The following is a 14334-nucleotide window of genomic DNA, read 5'->3' as shown; positions in this document are numbered from 1 at the left end:
TTATGTGGCATGTATGGATTTCCCGATCTGCATGATGCAACTGGCAGACGAGAAAACATCTCTGCGGTCTACGGATACTGATTATAGTGGGCGGATTCGCGCATTTTTTGCAGAGAAATGAACCCCATTTGATGGATGGGCCTGCATCACATGTTATGCTAGCAAAAATGTAAATAAATGGGCCCACCGGTTGGACTTCAAAACTGATAAACACTCAAAAAACAGCTGATTTGAAACGTCTCATAAAATGCCTTATGGGCCATGGATGGGTCCGCCAACGCAGGATGGATCTCCGATGGATTCGTTACCCAGGCAGCTGCGAAGTCCCACGGAAAACTGCCGTGAATCACCTCGAGTATGTACAGCTTGGGAGGAGTCGAGCGAATCCGTCAATCTCGACTTTCCGGCTTGGCAGCAGCTTTCCCTTGCCGCCTATGATAGGGACGTCTCAGATAGGGACCAGAGAGTAGACAAGAAATCAGGTGAGCTATTTATATCAAACGTTTGCTTTGTTTTGGGTTCACGTCGCCTGATGGATGAGAGTTTTAATTTTTGTTGAGTGTTGTTAAAGCAACTTGGTGCCGAGGTTGCGGGTGTGTCAAGGAGTGGGTTACTTTGCTGGACTCCCAGCCGGGGAGGAAATACCTATGTAGAAATCATCATGCTCGTTCTGCTACTCCAACACAGATACCGAATAGGAACTTACAACCGGGGCTGTGGTGCCCGGGATGCCCAAATACCTTTCAGTGTCATCAAACGATTCAATAATATTAACAATCATAATATTATGTACATATTATACTGTCCCCACTCGCAAAACAGTCCCATATGAATAGGAAACCCAGGACAGATGGGACTGTTATGCGAGTGGTGGCAGTATAGTCCTGTTCAATGAAGCATGTTGAACATGGTCGTTGCTGCATCCTGCTCATACCTATTCGTCAACAAGTGGGTGAGAGCAGGATGCAGCAACTTCGACAATGTTCAACCTACGTCATTGAACAGGACTTATGTTCAGTATAGAGTTTCCTGATACGGTCACGAAAATGATACCGGAAAGAGAAGCAAAGTCACCAAGTATTGGATTACAGTAGTCCTGTTCAATGAAGTGCGTTGAACATGGTCGAAGTTGCTGCATACTGCTCTTACCCATTCGTTAACAAATCAGGCCAAACTTGGGCCAAACACTGCAATAGGTCCTATCTGCATTTGAGAGCCCCTTTTTGTTCACTTTCTCTTTCAATTATTGCAATATAATGATACACTTTTCAACTACTTTTGCAGTACAAATCAAAAAACGATTGTTTTGACCATAGTTCTATGCAAGGAGACAATCATAATTCAAATAAGCAGCTGAGATATTAACGAAAGAGAGAGAAACCAAAGAGAGCCTCTCTTCTGCAGATTGGACCTTTAGATATGTTTGGCCTGATATGGGTGAGAAGATGATGCAGCAACTTCGACAATGCTCAACCTAGGTCATTGAACAGGACTTGTATTCGCATGGTTTTGCGGTTTAATTATTAGCTTATTAGTTTTATATATGGGGCTTTGTTCCCTTATCTGATACACTTGAGAAAGGCATGGTACACCCGATTCTTTTTTGCACGGGTCTGGTTTTTCTATAACTCAGTCAATTTTCAACCGATTTTCATGAAATTTTGTACATCTGTAGGCATGGTTAGTACTATCAGTGTACAAAGTTTCGTGAGAATCGATTAAAAATTGACTGAGTTATAGCAACAACCAGACTCGTGCAAAAAAGAATCTGGTGTATTCGAACCATAGCGAGAGCCGAAATCATCACAGAAGATCAAAAGGATCAAAAAAAGAAGCAAAAGTGGCTTTTAAACCTTCCATAAGGCAGCATCAGTTTATTACGTTCGGCACGAATGCCACTCTAGTGGTAAAGTCTCTTTAATAAACTAATAATAATTTATTACGTAATGCTAAAATTGTTATTTTTTTTACCACCCTCCCCTCCTTATCCCACCGTAACGCTTATTTGTATCAGATAAAATAGGTAGAGAAGCGAATAGTGAACAGCCGCCTGAACGGCAACACTTTTTCTGTTTTGATTTTATTGCTCGGATGCTGGCAACTGCATTCTTGCAACATGCCCTGCCCACCGTATCTGTCCAGCTTTGGCCACTTTCAGGATGTTGGGTTCACCGTAGAGTGCAGCGTGCTTGTGTTTCATCCTTCGCCGCCACACACCATTTTACTGCACGCCGCCGAAGATCGTCCTTAACACGCGTTATTTGAAAACTCCAAGTGCTTACAGATACTCCTCGAGCATGGATCATATCTCGTGTCCGTAGAGGGCTACCGGTCTTATTAGCGTATTGTACATATAAATCGCACATTTGGTACAGGGTGAATCTATTTTAATCGCATTTACTTCTGGAGCCCGTAATAGGCACAAATTTCACTGATGATCCGCCATCATATATCACTACTCACGTCATTATCAGTCGTTAGCAAGGAACCGAGGTAGACGAATTCTTCTACCATTTTATTCAGAGCGAACTTTGTTCAGTGTATTAATGTTTTAGTCATGTGAAAAAGTGTGCCCAGAAGAAAAAAAATAGTACCGTCAGTATATTAGTAACCGCTCGTGTTCTATTTAGCCGTTCACTGTCTTGAAAATGATGTTTATTGGATTAAATGTGTATGATTCTTTTCATCCGGATATTATTTGGCACGTATGTTGGAATATTTGTAAAAAAAAGATTGTTTTTTTTTGTTTGCAGAGAATCTGTTTTTCTACACTCGTGAGTGGCTATTGGAACACGAGTGGCTACTGGTAAACTGAAGGTATCACTGAAGACATTTCATCAAATAGCGTGAAATAATTTGTTATTAACTTTCTTGTTTATTCAACGATATATTTTTAATGCAAACATAGTAAAAAAAAAATGTTTGTGATAATATTTGCAATTAGATCGCATGCATGACAAAAATTTCCATTGTTTAATAATATAATTTTATAAGTCTTCAATATATTAAAAGTTTTATTTTCTTTTACAAACAGAAGCCTATAAACCGGGGTTTTTCAACGGAATTTGGAAACATCTACGTAGTGACATTATTACAACATGGATAACAATTAAGAGTCGAAGCCAATTTTGAAAGAATAAGCCTTGCCTGATCTGTTCAGAAGTGCTGGTCGACGTTACTGTAACGTTACAGCAGACAGATCAACAGGAACAAAGTTGCAACAAAGGCTAGACGGCGCTGCCTCAGTGTGAAGCAGAAAAACTTTGGATTGGCTTCAGAATCCGGCGTCGACCATTTTTACGGTCCATGAAAGTTGGCGTACTACTATGGACGAAGGCGGTGTAAGTCAGGATTTCTATGGTAAGTTCAACATTTTGATGTTCGTATTTATATCAAAAGAGTCCATAATAGGCATCGTCGACAGCAAGGCGGGCAACATGAAAATTAAATGGGAGCACAGGTTTTTCTGTTTTATTCAGGCCCCTGGCAGCAATGAAATTTATCGTAGCCAACATCTAACTGCCTTAAACTCATATTCGTGCAAATTGAAACGAGCGTGTAATCAACAAACGCAGCTTTTGTTTGATGTTGTGAGCCACACACGAAATCACATTCACAATGCGTGTTTGTTTGGTTTCTTTATTCAAATAATCGCATGCTCCTCTTACCGTACATTAATATTAAAGCGAGTTTGAAGTGTTTTGTTGTCATAAAAGTTGGAAAAAATGATTCCAAAAACTGATCAACAAACCAAAATAAACGTTAAACAAAAAATTGTTGATGTTCTCGCATTTGACAGTGGGCGCTATTTACTAGCGCCCAGGACATCCTGTCTACCATGATTCCAATGCATTGATATAGGCCGTGTCAGGGGCCTGGTTTTATTAGTATAAATCACTGTATTTTCTATGTTTCTGACAGGAAAAGAGTTTATTTTTTGCCTAGGGCCGTGAAGTATCTACGTACTAGCCACAAATATCTGATGAAAACCAAACTTGTGTCACCCTGCCTTTCCGCTTTCTAACTCACTATCTATACAATCAAACATTTACAGATTGAGCACAAATTGATTAATTAGAAAATATCGAATTAGATAGTTATAGTTGTTTTTCTTTTGTTATCGAATACCTATTCGAAAACAAATTAAGGCATGAAACAAATTGAAAATTTGATAGCACGAGTTGTTATTTCTTTGTTATGGAATACCTGCTTGATAGCAAAATGAGGTATCGATAAAATGTACAACTCAATAGCAATAATTGTTATTACTTTGTTATCCAATACCTTGTGGATAACAAATCCAGCACTTGGCAGTATGTTTGACATTTTTGGTATGCATTCATTATTGAAATAACAAGACTTGTTATTTTGTAGGTGTTATTCATACAAAATTATGGTATTCGTTTTTGTTATTTTGCCTCTTATTACCACCTAATGAAGGGCATATCAAGGTATGATGTTATTTAAGAATAAATACCTTGATATGTTATTCAGTTGTTATTCTTTTCTGCTCGGGTTTATTTGACAAGTGAAAGGCACATTGTTCAGGACCATATGCTTATCGATACATCAGCTTAATAAGATGCAGACAAATGTTTTGTTAAACTCTTTTGTTAAGGAATCAATGCTTGTCGAATAAATTTCTTGTTAAACTTTTGAAAAGTGTTTTAATTTATCATTGTTGATACCGATGGGGAGTGTCGAACATTGACTACTTTCTCATTTGAAAAATCATTTGAACAGTAATGTGTAGACCATAATTTTAGTTCAGCTATCATTACCATTATTAAGCAACAATTCAGCAAGCTTGCTTGTTTGTGACTTGCAATTGTTAGTTGGGTAGTGTGTATGAAATTTTTGGTATTCATTTATTATTAAAATAACAAGACTTGCTATTTTCTAGGTGTTATTCATACAAAATTATGGTATTCGTTTTTGTTATTTTGCCTCTTATTACCACCTAATGAAGGGCATATCAAGGTATGGTGGTATTTAAGATAAATACCTTGATTTGTTATTCACATGTTATTCTTTTCTGCTCGGGGTTGCCGTTACATTTATCGAAAGCACCTGAAAAGTGCTTCGCGAATAAATTACAGATGGCTTCATCGTTGACGAAGATCAAATCGAGAGTACGATTCAGACAATTCCTGGTTACACAAAGCTGTTTCAACTTAAACAGTGACATGCTGTCAAGGAAATGCATGCTGGAAGACGTCGATCTGGGTAGGCATAGCCTCCTGAAGAGAGATTCCAACACAGGTCTGGCAAATTGAAATCCCCGTAAAGTAGATGCAAATTTTGCGAATTGAGAGAGAAAGTTATCGACGAGATGGAGCTGATGAGGCGCTCAATGATAGCAGCATTGTGAGATTGTTCGGGTGGCAAGTACACAACTCCTATTATGTTTCCAGTTCTAAATCGAATTAGCGACATTTTTTCTTTGACTTCCGCTGCTTTTGCCTTGCGTTAAACACAATGTCGGAAGTGGCGCGCTGTATTGTACACCTGGTACTCTATACAGCGCCCCACTTCCGACATTGTGTTGAACGTAAGGCAAAATCAGCGGAAGTCAAAGAAAAAATAACGCTAATTCGGTTTTGAACTGGAAACATAATAGGGTGCCTGTACCAATTATGGCACTACCTAAGGTAAACTATTTGTACAAAAATAACGCGAAAACCAACGAATGTCACCAACATGTTAAAAGATAGGTATCAGGTATCAATACATTACAGGAAAAATATAAAAACGGAGCCAAAACTACTTTTAGTATTTATTACGGCGTGTGCCAATGATAGGAACCCTGTCCCAGTTATGGCTACATTTTTTAACTTCGGTTCCTTTTCGCACTATTTGCATGCATTTCTTATGGGATTAGCCATAATTGGTACACTATGGCGAAAAAGGGTGCAAGGGAGCCGAAATTTTAAGGAAAATGATTTATTTCTACCATAATTTGAGCAAAATGCGGACTTTAAATTAATGCAACCTTCTTTTGTGAACGTGATCTGTTGTTCACATTTTTTTTATTGTTGATATATATCTTTAAAGGGTGAAAATCAACTATGGCGAATAAATGGTACTATAGCCATAATTGGTACACTTACCCTATGCAGACATGACGCTCACCAACGTCAATTTTGGTCAATTTTCGGGAAGCATTAGAGAATAAACGGAATCCTTTTTTGACAGCAATCAGCACACCTCCTCCGCGAACTTTTCCGGACACTTCTGGATCACGGTCTCTCAGAAACACCGAGTATTCGTTACCGAAAAGCTGGACAGAGGTAATACCGTCCTTAAGCCATGTTTCTGTTAGCACTATCACGTCGTAGTCCTCATTCTGCGTAGCAACGTAAAAGCCGTCGATTTTCGTCCGTATGCCTCTCACATTTTGGTAATAAATGCGCAGGCTGTCAGCTACCTCGGTTGGATTGGTCGTTCGATTCTGAAAGTGTTGAGATCCTCTCACGGCCGGTGCAGAGTCCATGTTTGCTTCGGAAGGACATATACTGTTCAAAGCATTACCTGGGCCACCTAGTTCGTTAGGTTGGGCATCACACATCAAATCCAACGTCGGGGGGAATTCAGCGGACGACATCAGAATACTGGACTGGTTGCAGCAATCCATCATCGATGTTATTGGGGAGTTTGAAGTTAACTGTAATGGTTGATGATATCTAACTACGAGTGCAGAGATCCTAGCTTCAGCAGGACATATACTATTCTTATATTTACCTGGCCCAGCCAGGTTTTCACACTGAAGGGTATACGCTGCATCCATCAACGAGGAGTTGTCTTGCTGAGAAGAGTTGTCTAATTGCTATGCTGAGAAGTCAATCCTTTGACGACCGGATTATAGTCGTTTCACAAAGATGGGACAGTCAGAGCTCCAGGAAGAGTGAGAGACGTCAAGCAGCGTGTCGTAAGACGAGGTACGGTTGGTGTTCAGCAAATTGCAATTAATGCACTTCGCGAAATTGGTCTATTTTTAATATGCATCCCATTACTTTTTCAATTCATTACCGGTTATGTTGTTACTTTCCATCAAAACATATTTATATACAAGTCAACTGGCACGGAAAATGCTGCGCAATTCAGATTCCATTGTGATCTAGCCTCTGCCCAGCAACTCCTATCCCTACCTCCACGCGGAACCGGCCGGAAACTATGAGCAACCTTAGGGAAGATCGGGTAACCAACCCCGGTGGGAACTTTGGTCGTAGGCTGACAGGCCCTACGAGCCAGCCGTAAAAAAACATTGTAGCGGAAAATCAGCAACAGAATAATACGAACCGAGACCAACGACAACGACCGCAGCGAACAAAAAGAACTTGCGATTGGAAACTCGGTACGTGGAACTGCCGATCTCTCAACTTCATTGGGAGCACCCGCATACTCGCCGATCTACTGAAGGACCGCGGGTTCGGAATCGTAGCGCTGCAGGAGGTGTGTTGGAAGGGTTCCATGGTGCGAACGTTTAGAGGTAATCATACCATCTACCAGAGCTGCGGCAACACACGCGAGCTGGGAACAGCTTTCATCGTGATGGGTGATATGCAGAAGCGCGTGATCGGTTGGTGGCTGATCGACGAAAGAATGTGCAGGTTGAGGATCAAGGGCCGATTCTTCAACATCAGCATAATAAACGTGCACAGCCCACACTCCGGAAGTACTGATGACAAGAACGCATTTTAAGCGCAGCTCGAACGCGAGTACGACCGCTGCCCAAACCACGACGTCAAAATCATCATAGGGGATCTAAACGCTCAGGAAGGCCAGGAGGAGGAACTCAGACCGACGATTGGTAAATTCAGCGCCCACCAGCAGACGAACGAAAACGGCCTACGACTCATTGATTTCGCCGCCTCCAAAAATATGGCCATACGTAGCACCTTTTTCCAACACAGCCTCCCTTATCGTTACACCTGGAGATCAGCACAGCAGACGGAATCTCAAATCGACCACGTTCTGATTGACGGACGGCACTTCTCCGACATTATCGACGGACCTATCGTGGCGCCAACATCGTCTCCGACCACTATTTGGTGATGGTCAGACTGCGCCCAAAACTCTCCGTCATCAACAATGTACGGTACCGGCGACCGCTACGGTACAATCTAGAGCGACTGAAGCAACCGGATGTCGCCTCAGCATACGCGCAGAATCTCGAAGCCGCGTTGCCAGACGAGGGCGAGCTCGATGAGGCCCCTCTAGAGGACTGCTGGAGTACAGTGAAAGCAGCCATCAACGACGCAGCCGAGAGCACCATCGGGTATGTGGAACGGAATCGACGGAACGAATGGTTCGACGAAGAGTGCAGAACGGTTTTGGAGGAGAAGAACGCAGCGCGGGCGGTAATGCTGCAGCAAGGGACTCGACAGAACGTGGAACGTTACAAACAGAAGCGGAAACAGCAGACCCGCCTCTTTCAAGAGAAAAAGCGCCGCCTGGAAGAAGCGGAGTGTGAAGAAATGGAACTGCTGTGCCGTTCCCAAGAAACATGGAAGTTCTATCAGAAGCTCAACGCATCCCGCAACGGCTTCGTGCCGCGAGCCAAAATATGCAGGGATAAAGACGGAGGCCTCTTGACGGACGGACGTGAGGTGATCGAAAGGTGGAAGCAGCACTTCGATCAGCACCTGAACGGCGTGGAGAACGTAGGCACGGGAGCCCACGGCAACGGAAGGAACGACGACGCCAGTGCAGCGGAGGACGGAAATGAACCAACTCCCACGCTGAGGGAAGTTAAGGATGCCATTCACCAGCTCAAAACCAACCAAGCAGCTGGTAAGGATGGTATCGCAGCTGAACTCATCAAGATGGGCCCAGAAAAGTTGGCCACCTGTCTGCATCGGCTGATAGTCTGGGAAACTGAATAGCTACCGGAGAAGTGGAAGGAAGCGATAATCTGTCCCATTCACAAGAAAGGCGACCATTTGGAATGTGAGAACTTCCAGGGCGACCACTATTTTGAATGCTGCCTACAAAGTGCTATCCCATATCATCTTCCGTCGTCTGTCACCTAAAACGAATGAGTTCGTGGGAAGTTATCAAGCCGGCTTCATCGACGGCCGGTCGACAACGGACCAGATCTTCACCGTACGGCAAATCCTCCAGAAATGCCGTGAATACCAGGTCCCAACGCATCACCTGTTCATCGACTTCAAAGCGGCATACGAAAGTATCGACCGCGCAGAGCTATGGAGAATCATGGACGAGAACAGCTTTCCCGGGAAGCTTACCAGACTGATAAGAGCAACGATGGACGGTGTGCAGAACAGCGTAAGGATTTCGGGTGAACTATCCAGTTCAATCGAATCTCCACGGGGCAGTGAATCAAAATTCAACCATCGCGCAACAATAATGACAATGTCGCAACATGTATTTGTTGCGACAAAACAACCCATGCGACATAAGTTTGTCCCAACTTGAAAATAATGGGATTAACATCGTACACCACGAGTTTAGAGATTTTCAAGCCTTGCATTGCGATTTTCGAACGGTAACTTCGAGTCGGTAAACACTGCAACTCTGGTGAAGCTCTATCATCAAACAGTTTCGACTTTGGGTTAGTAATAATTGATTATTCACGAGTTGAAAAGTACGCAACAAATTCAGCTTCCGTTTTGTCTGCAACAAAAAAAATCGAGATCATGTCATTATCTGTCACCAGTAGGGATAAAGACTAATCGTCGCACCTTCTTTGTTGCTTGTTTTGTGCCTCTTTTGTCTGACAATTCTCTTCACTGCCACGGGGACTACGACAAGGTGATGGACTTTCCTGCCTACTATTCAACATTGCCCTGGAAGGTGTTATGCGACGAGCCGGGCTCAACAGCCGGGGTACCATCTTCACGAAATCCGGCCAATTTGTCTGTTTTGCGGATGACATGGATATTATTGCTAGAACATTTGGAACGGTGGCAGAACTGTATACCCGCCTGAAACGTGAATCAGAAAAGGTCGGACTGGTGGTGAATGCGGCTAAGACAAAGAACATGCTGGTAGGTAAGACTGAGCGTGACAGGACAAACCTTGGCAGCGATATTACGATAGACGGGGATATGTTCGAGGTGATAGAAGAATTCGTCTACCTCGGTTCCTTGCTAACGGCTGACAATAACGTGAGCCGTGAAATACGAAGGCAAATCATCAGTGGAAGTCGTGCCTACTACGGGCTCCAGAAGAAACTGCTTTAAAAAAAGATTCACCCCCGCACCAAATGCACAAGACGCTAATAAGACCAGAGGTTCTCTACGGACACGAGACATGAGCGATGCTCGAGGAGGACCTGCAAGCACTCGGAGTTTTGGAGCGGCGGGTGCTAAGGACGACCTTCGGTGGCGCGGCGTGCAGGAGAACGGTGTGTGGCAAAGAAGGATGAACCACGAGCTCGCTGCACTTTACCGCGAACCCAGCATCCAGAGAGTGGCCAAAGCCGGAAGGATACGGTGGACTTTGCATGTTGCAAGAATGCCGGACAACAACCCTGCAAAGTTGGTGTTTGCTAATCATCGTGCAGAGAGCACGATGGGCGGACCAGGTGGAGCGTGATCTGGGCGTGACCGAGGCGTGGAGAGCTACAGCTACAAATCGAGTATTATGGCGGCAAATTGTTGATTCAGTATTATCATGAATTTGATGTTAACTAAATAAATGAATGGCTGCATCGAAAATACATAAGTGAATCGCTCCTCAGTTCAACCTTCTCCACCACACACCGTTCTCCTGCACACCGCCGAAGATCGTCCTTAGCACGCGTCGCTCGAAAACTCCGAGTGCTTGCAGGTCCTCCTCGAGCATGGTCCATGTCTCGTGTCCGTAGAGGACCACCGGCCTTATTAGCGTTTTGTACATGGTGCATTTGGTGCGTGGGTGAATCTGTTTCGACCGCAGTTTCTTCTGGAGCCCGTAGTAGCCCGTAGGCTGCACTATATTGTTGTCAGGTATCATAAACAGCGTTGTCAATGGACATCATTAGCATAACAACAGCCAGGGCGGCAGCCAAACATCACACGACAACCATTCCAAACAATTCATAACCTGGTGGTCAGCCAGCGGTAGCCATATGTATAGGGGAATTTGGGCTAAATGCGCTATTTTGGTATACTACCCAAGCTTTTAGAAGAATTCAAACATACCAGATAAGAGTATTACATTGATTTGCATTCGAACAGTGGTTTGGGGCAGCAGGGACGGATGTCCTGGGGCCTGACGCACCCCCCCGCTTGCGAGTCAGCAGTTTACGCAAACGGAGGCCTTTTCCTTCGCGGGTAGTCCGAAGAGAGTGGAAGCGAATGCTCGCGACAAGCATTCGCAGAAGCGGGCGAGGCAGCCGTCAGGTGAGGAGCTGTCTGGCGGCGCCCGCAAGGCCAGGCGTATAATAACCCCGAAAGCCGGTGGTAACGCTGGAAAGTCGGACCCCAGCCAGGGTTCCCGGAAAGCTGGGAAGGGTGGGCCTGAAAAGGCCGGCCCGTCCCGGAATGATGGGAACAAGGGGTTGCGACCAATGGTGGGCCCTCAGCAGCCGCAGAGCAGGGCGATCCAAGGAGAGGACCTTGGACAAAAGTAGAGCGGAAGAGGAAGAAGAAGGGGAATCCGCAGGTAGAAGTGCAGGTCGCCAAGCCAAGGCGTAGGAAGGCAGGTGCCAGGCGCGAAAAAGGTGACGCTATCGTCATCAAGACCGAACAGTCGAAATACTCGGACGTCTTGAAGGCGATGAGGTGCGACGCCAAGCTCGAGGGTCTGGGAGCCGACGTACGCAGTATCAGACGTACTCGTACGGGCGAAATGATCCTGGAGCTTAAGCGCCAGAAGGATCACAAGGGCGCCGCCTACAAGAGGCTGGCAGAAGAGGTCCTTGGAGATGGAGTGGAGGTGAGGGCTCTTACGCATGAGGCGACTCTGAAGGTCAAAGACCTAGACGAGATCACCGAAGCGGAAGAGCTCGTCACGGCACTGCGGCAACAGTGCGATGTTCAGGTGGCCGCCACAGCCGTCAGGCTGCGGAAGGGGCCAGCAGGGACACAGATAGCTCTGGTTCAGCTACCTGTGGCGGATGTTAAAAAGTCCGTTAAAGTAGGGAGTATAAAGGTGGGCTGGTGTGTTTGTCACCTGACATTCCACGAGCCACCTGAGGTTTGCTTCAGGTGTCTGGAACCAGGACACAAGTCGTGGGACTGCAAAGGCCCCGACAGGCGCAAACTGTGTAGGCGATGCGGCGCTGAAGGTCATAAGGCCCAAAGCTGCACGAGTCCGCCAATCTGCATGATCTGTACCGGGAAAACCTCGAAAAACAGACATGCGATGGGTGGTCCAGGGTGCCCGGCCTTTAAGAAAGCCGCAGTGAGCAACAAATCACAGTGCAGGTAACGCAGCTGAACCTGAACCACTGTGATGCGGCTCAGCAACTGCTTTGTCAGGCGGTTTCTGAGTGGGAGACGGATATCGCCATCATTTCGGACCCATACCGAGTACCCGCCGGCAACGGCAACTGGGCCTCGGATGGGACCAGGAAAATGGCGGCGATATGGACGACGGGTAAATACCCCGTGCAGGAGTTGGTGTCTACTACCTATGAGGGCTTCGTGGTCGCCAAAGTAAACGGGGTCTTCTTCTGTAGCTGTTATGCGCCTCCGCGGTGGCCGATCGAGCGGTTCACGCAAATGCTGGACCGCTTAACGACCGTGCTAACAGGGCGAAGACCGGTGGTAATAGCGGGTGACTTTAATGCCTGGGCTGTGGAATGGGGAAGCCGTTTCACGAACCAGCGGGGTCAGATCCTGCTAGAAACACTGGCCATCTTAGATGTCGACTTGGCTAACGTCGGTACCAAGAGTACCTATAGTCGAAACGGAGCGGAGTCAATTATTGACGTGACCTTTTGTAGTCCTGGCCTAACAAGTAGTTCGAACTGGAGAGTAGACGATGGCTACACTCACAGCGACCACCTGGCGGTTCGCTACAGTATCGACTACAACAACAGCAGACAGCGGATAGAAGAAGAGGCGGCTAGGCCAAGGCCAAGCCCTCGTAGGTGGTAGACATCATACTTCGACGAAGAGGTATTTAGGGAAGCGCTCCGCCGTGAGCGAAACTTACTCGGTTTAGACGGCGACGAGCTGGTAGCGGTGCTCTCACGTGCGTGTGATGCGACCATGCCTTGGAGAGTCCACCCTAGAAATGGGAGGCCACCGGCTTACTGGTGGACCGACGCGATTGCGGACCTGCGCCGCGCCTGCCTACGGGCTAGGCGGCGGATGCAGCGAGCACGATCAGAGGAAGAGCGAAACGAACGGCGGGTGGTGTTCGCCGCTGCAAAAGCCGCGCTCAAGACCGAGATAAGAGCAAGCAAAAAGGCCTGCTTTGAGGGTCTCTGTCAGAGTGCCAATACGAACCCGTGGGGTGATGCCTACAGGATCGTTATGGCCAAGACGAGAGGTGTGATGGCTCCTACAGAGCAATCTCCAGAGATGTTGGAGGGGATCATTGGAGGACTTTTTCCACGTCATGATCCTAGTCCTTGGCCTCCTTTCGTAGGACAGCCGGGGACTGGGGCTGGCGATGAGGAAATGGTCACCGATGTGGAACTTGCGGGGATAGCTAAGTCCCTTAGCGTAGGTAAGGCCCCAGGTCCGGACGGAGTTCCGAACCTGGCCTTAAAAGTAGCTATTGCAGAAGCTCCCGAGATGTTCAGGTCTGCTATGCAGAAATGCCTGGACGAGGGAGTTTTCCCAGAAGCGTGGAAGAGGCAGAGCCTGGTACTATTGCCAAAGACGGGGAAACCACCCGGAGACCCGTCGGCATACAGACCAATATGCTTGATTGACACGGCGGGGAAGGTGCTCGAAAAGATCATCCTCAATAGAATGTTGAAGTTCACTGAGGGCGTAAATGGTCTCTCGAGCAACCAGTATGGCTTCCGGAAGGGGAGGTCCACCGTAGACGCTATCTTGTCGGTTACAAAAACCGCCGAGAAAGCACTCGAGCCTAAGAGGAGGGGAATTCGCTTTTGCGGGGTAGTGACTCTGGATGTAAGGAATGCATTTAAAAGCGCCAGTTGGGCTGCTATTGCTGATGCGCTCTTGCGTCTGGGGATACCGGAGTACTTGTACAAGATTCTCGGAAGCTACTTCCAGAATCGCGTACTAGTATACGACACGGAGGTGGGTCGGAAGTGCTTTCACATAACCTCAGGAGTCCCGCAAGGTTCCATCCTGGGTCCGGTGTTATGGAATGTCATGTACGACGAGGTGTTGAGGTTAGAGTACCCAGTGGGAGTGGTGATTGTCGGATTTGCCGACGATATTACGCTCGAAGTCTACGGTG

The 14334-nt window shown here is 46.3% G+C and overlaps 1 pseudogene; it reads left to right on the top strand.

The window, feature by feature from the left end:
* The first annotated feature begins 247 nt into the window (after positions 1 to 247).
* Positions 248 to 14334, top strand: part of LOC134291360 (uncharacterized) — a 42374-nt pseudogene continuing 28287 nt past the window's right edge.

The sequence above is a fragment of the Aedes albopictus genome, chromosome 1, assembly GCF_035046485.1.
Source record: "Aedes albopictus strain Foshan chromosome 1, AalbF5, whole genome shotgun sequence".
Lineage (NCBI taxonomy): Eukaryota > Metazoa > Arthropoda > Insecta > Diptera > Culicidae > Aedes > Aedes albopictus.
This window is presented reverse-complemented; position numbering and strand designations above follow the sequence as displayed.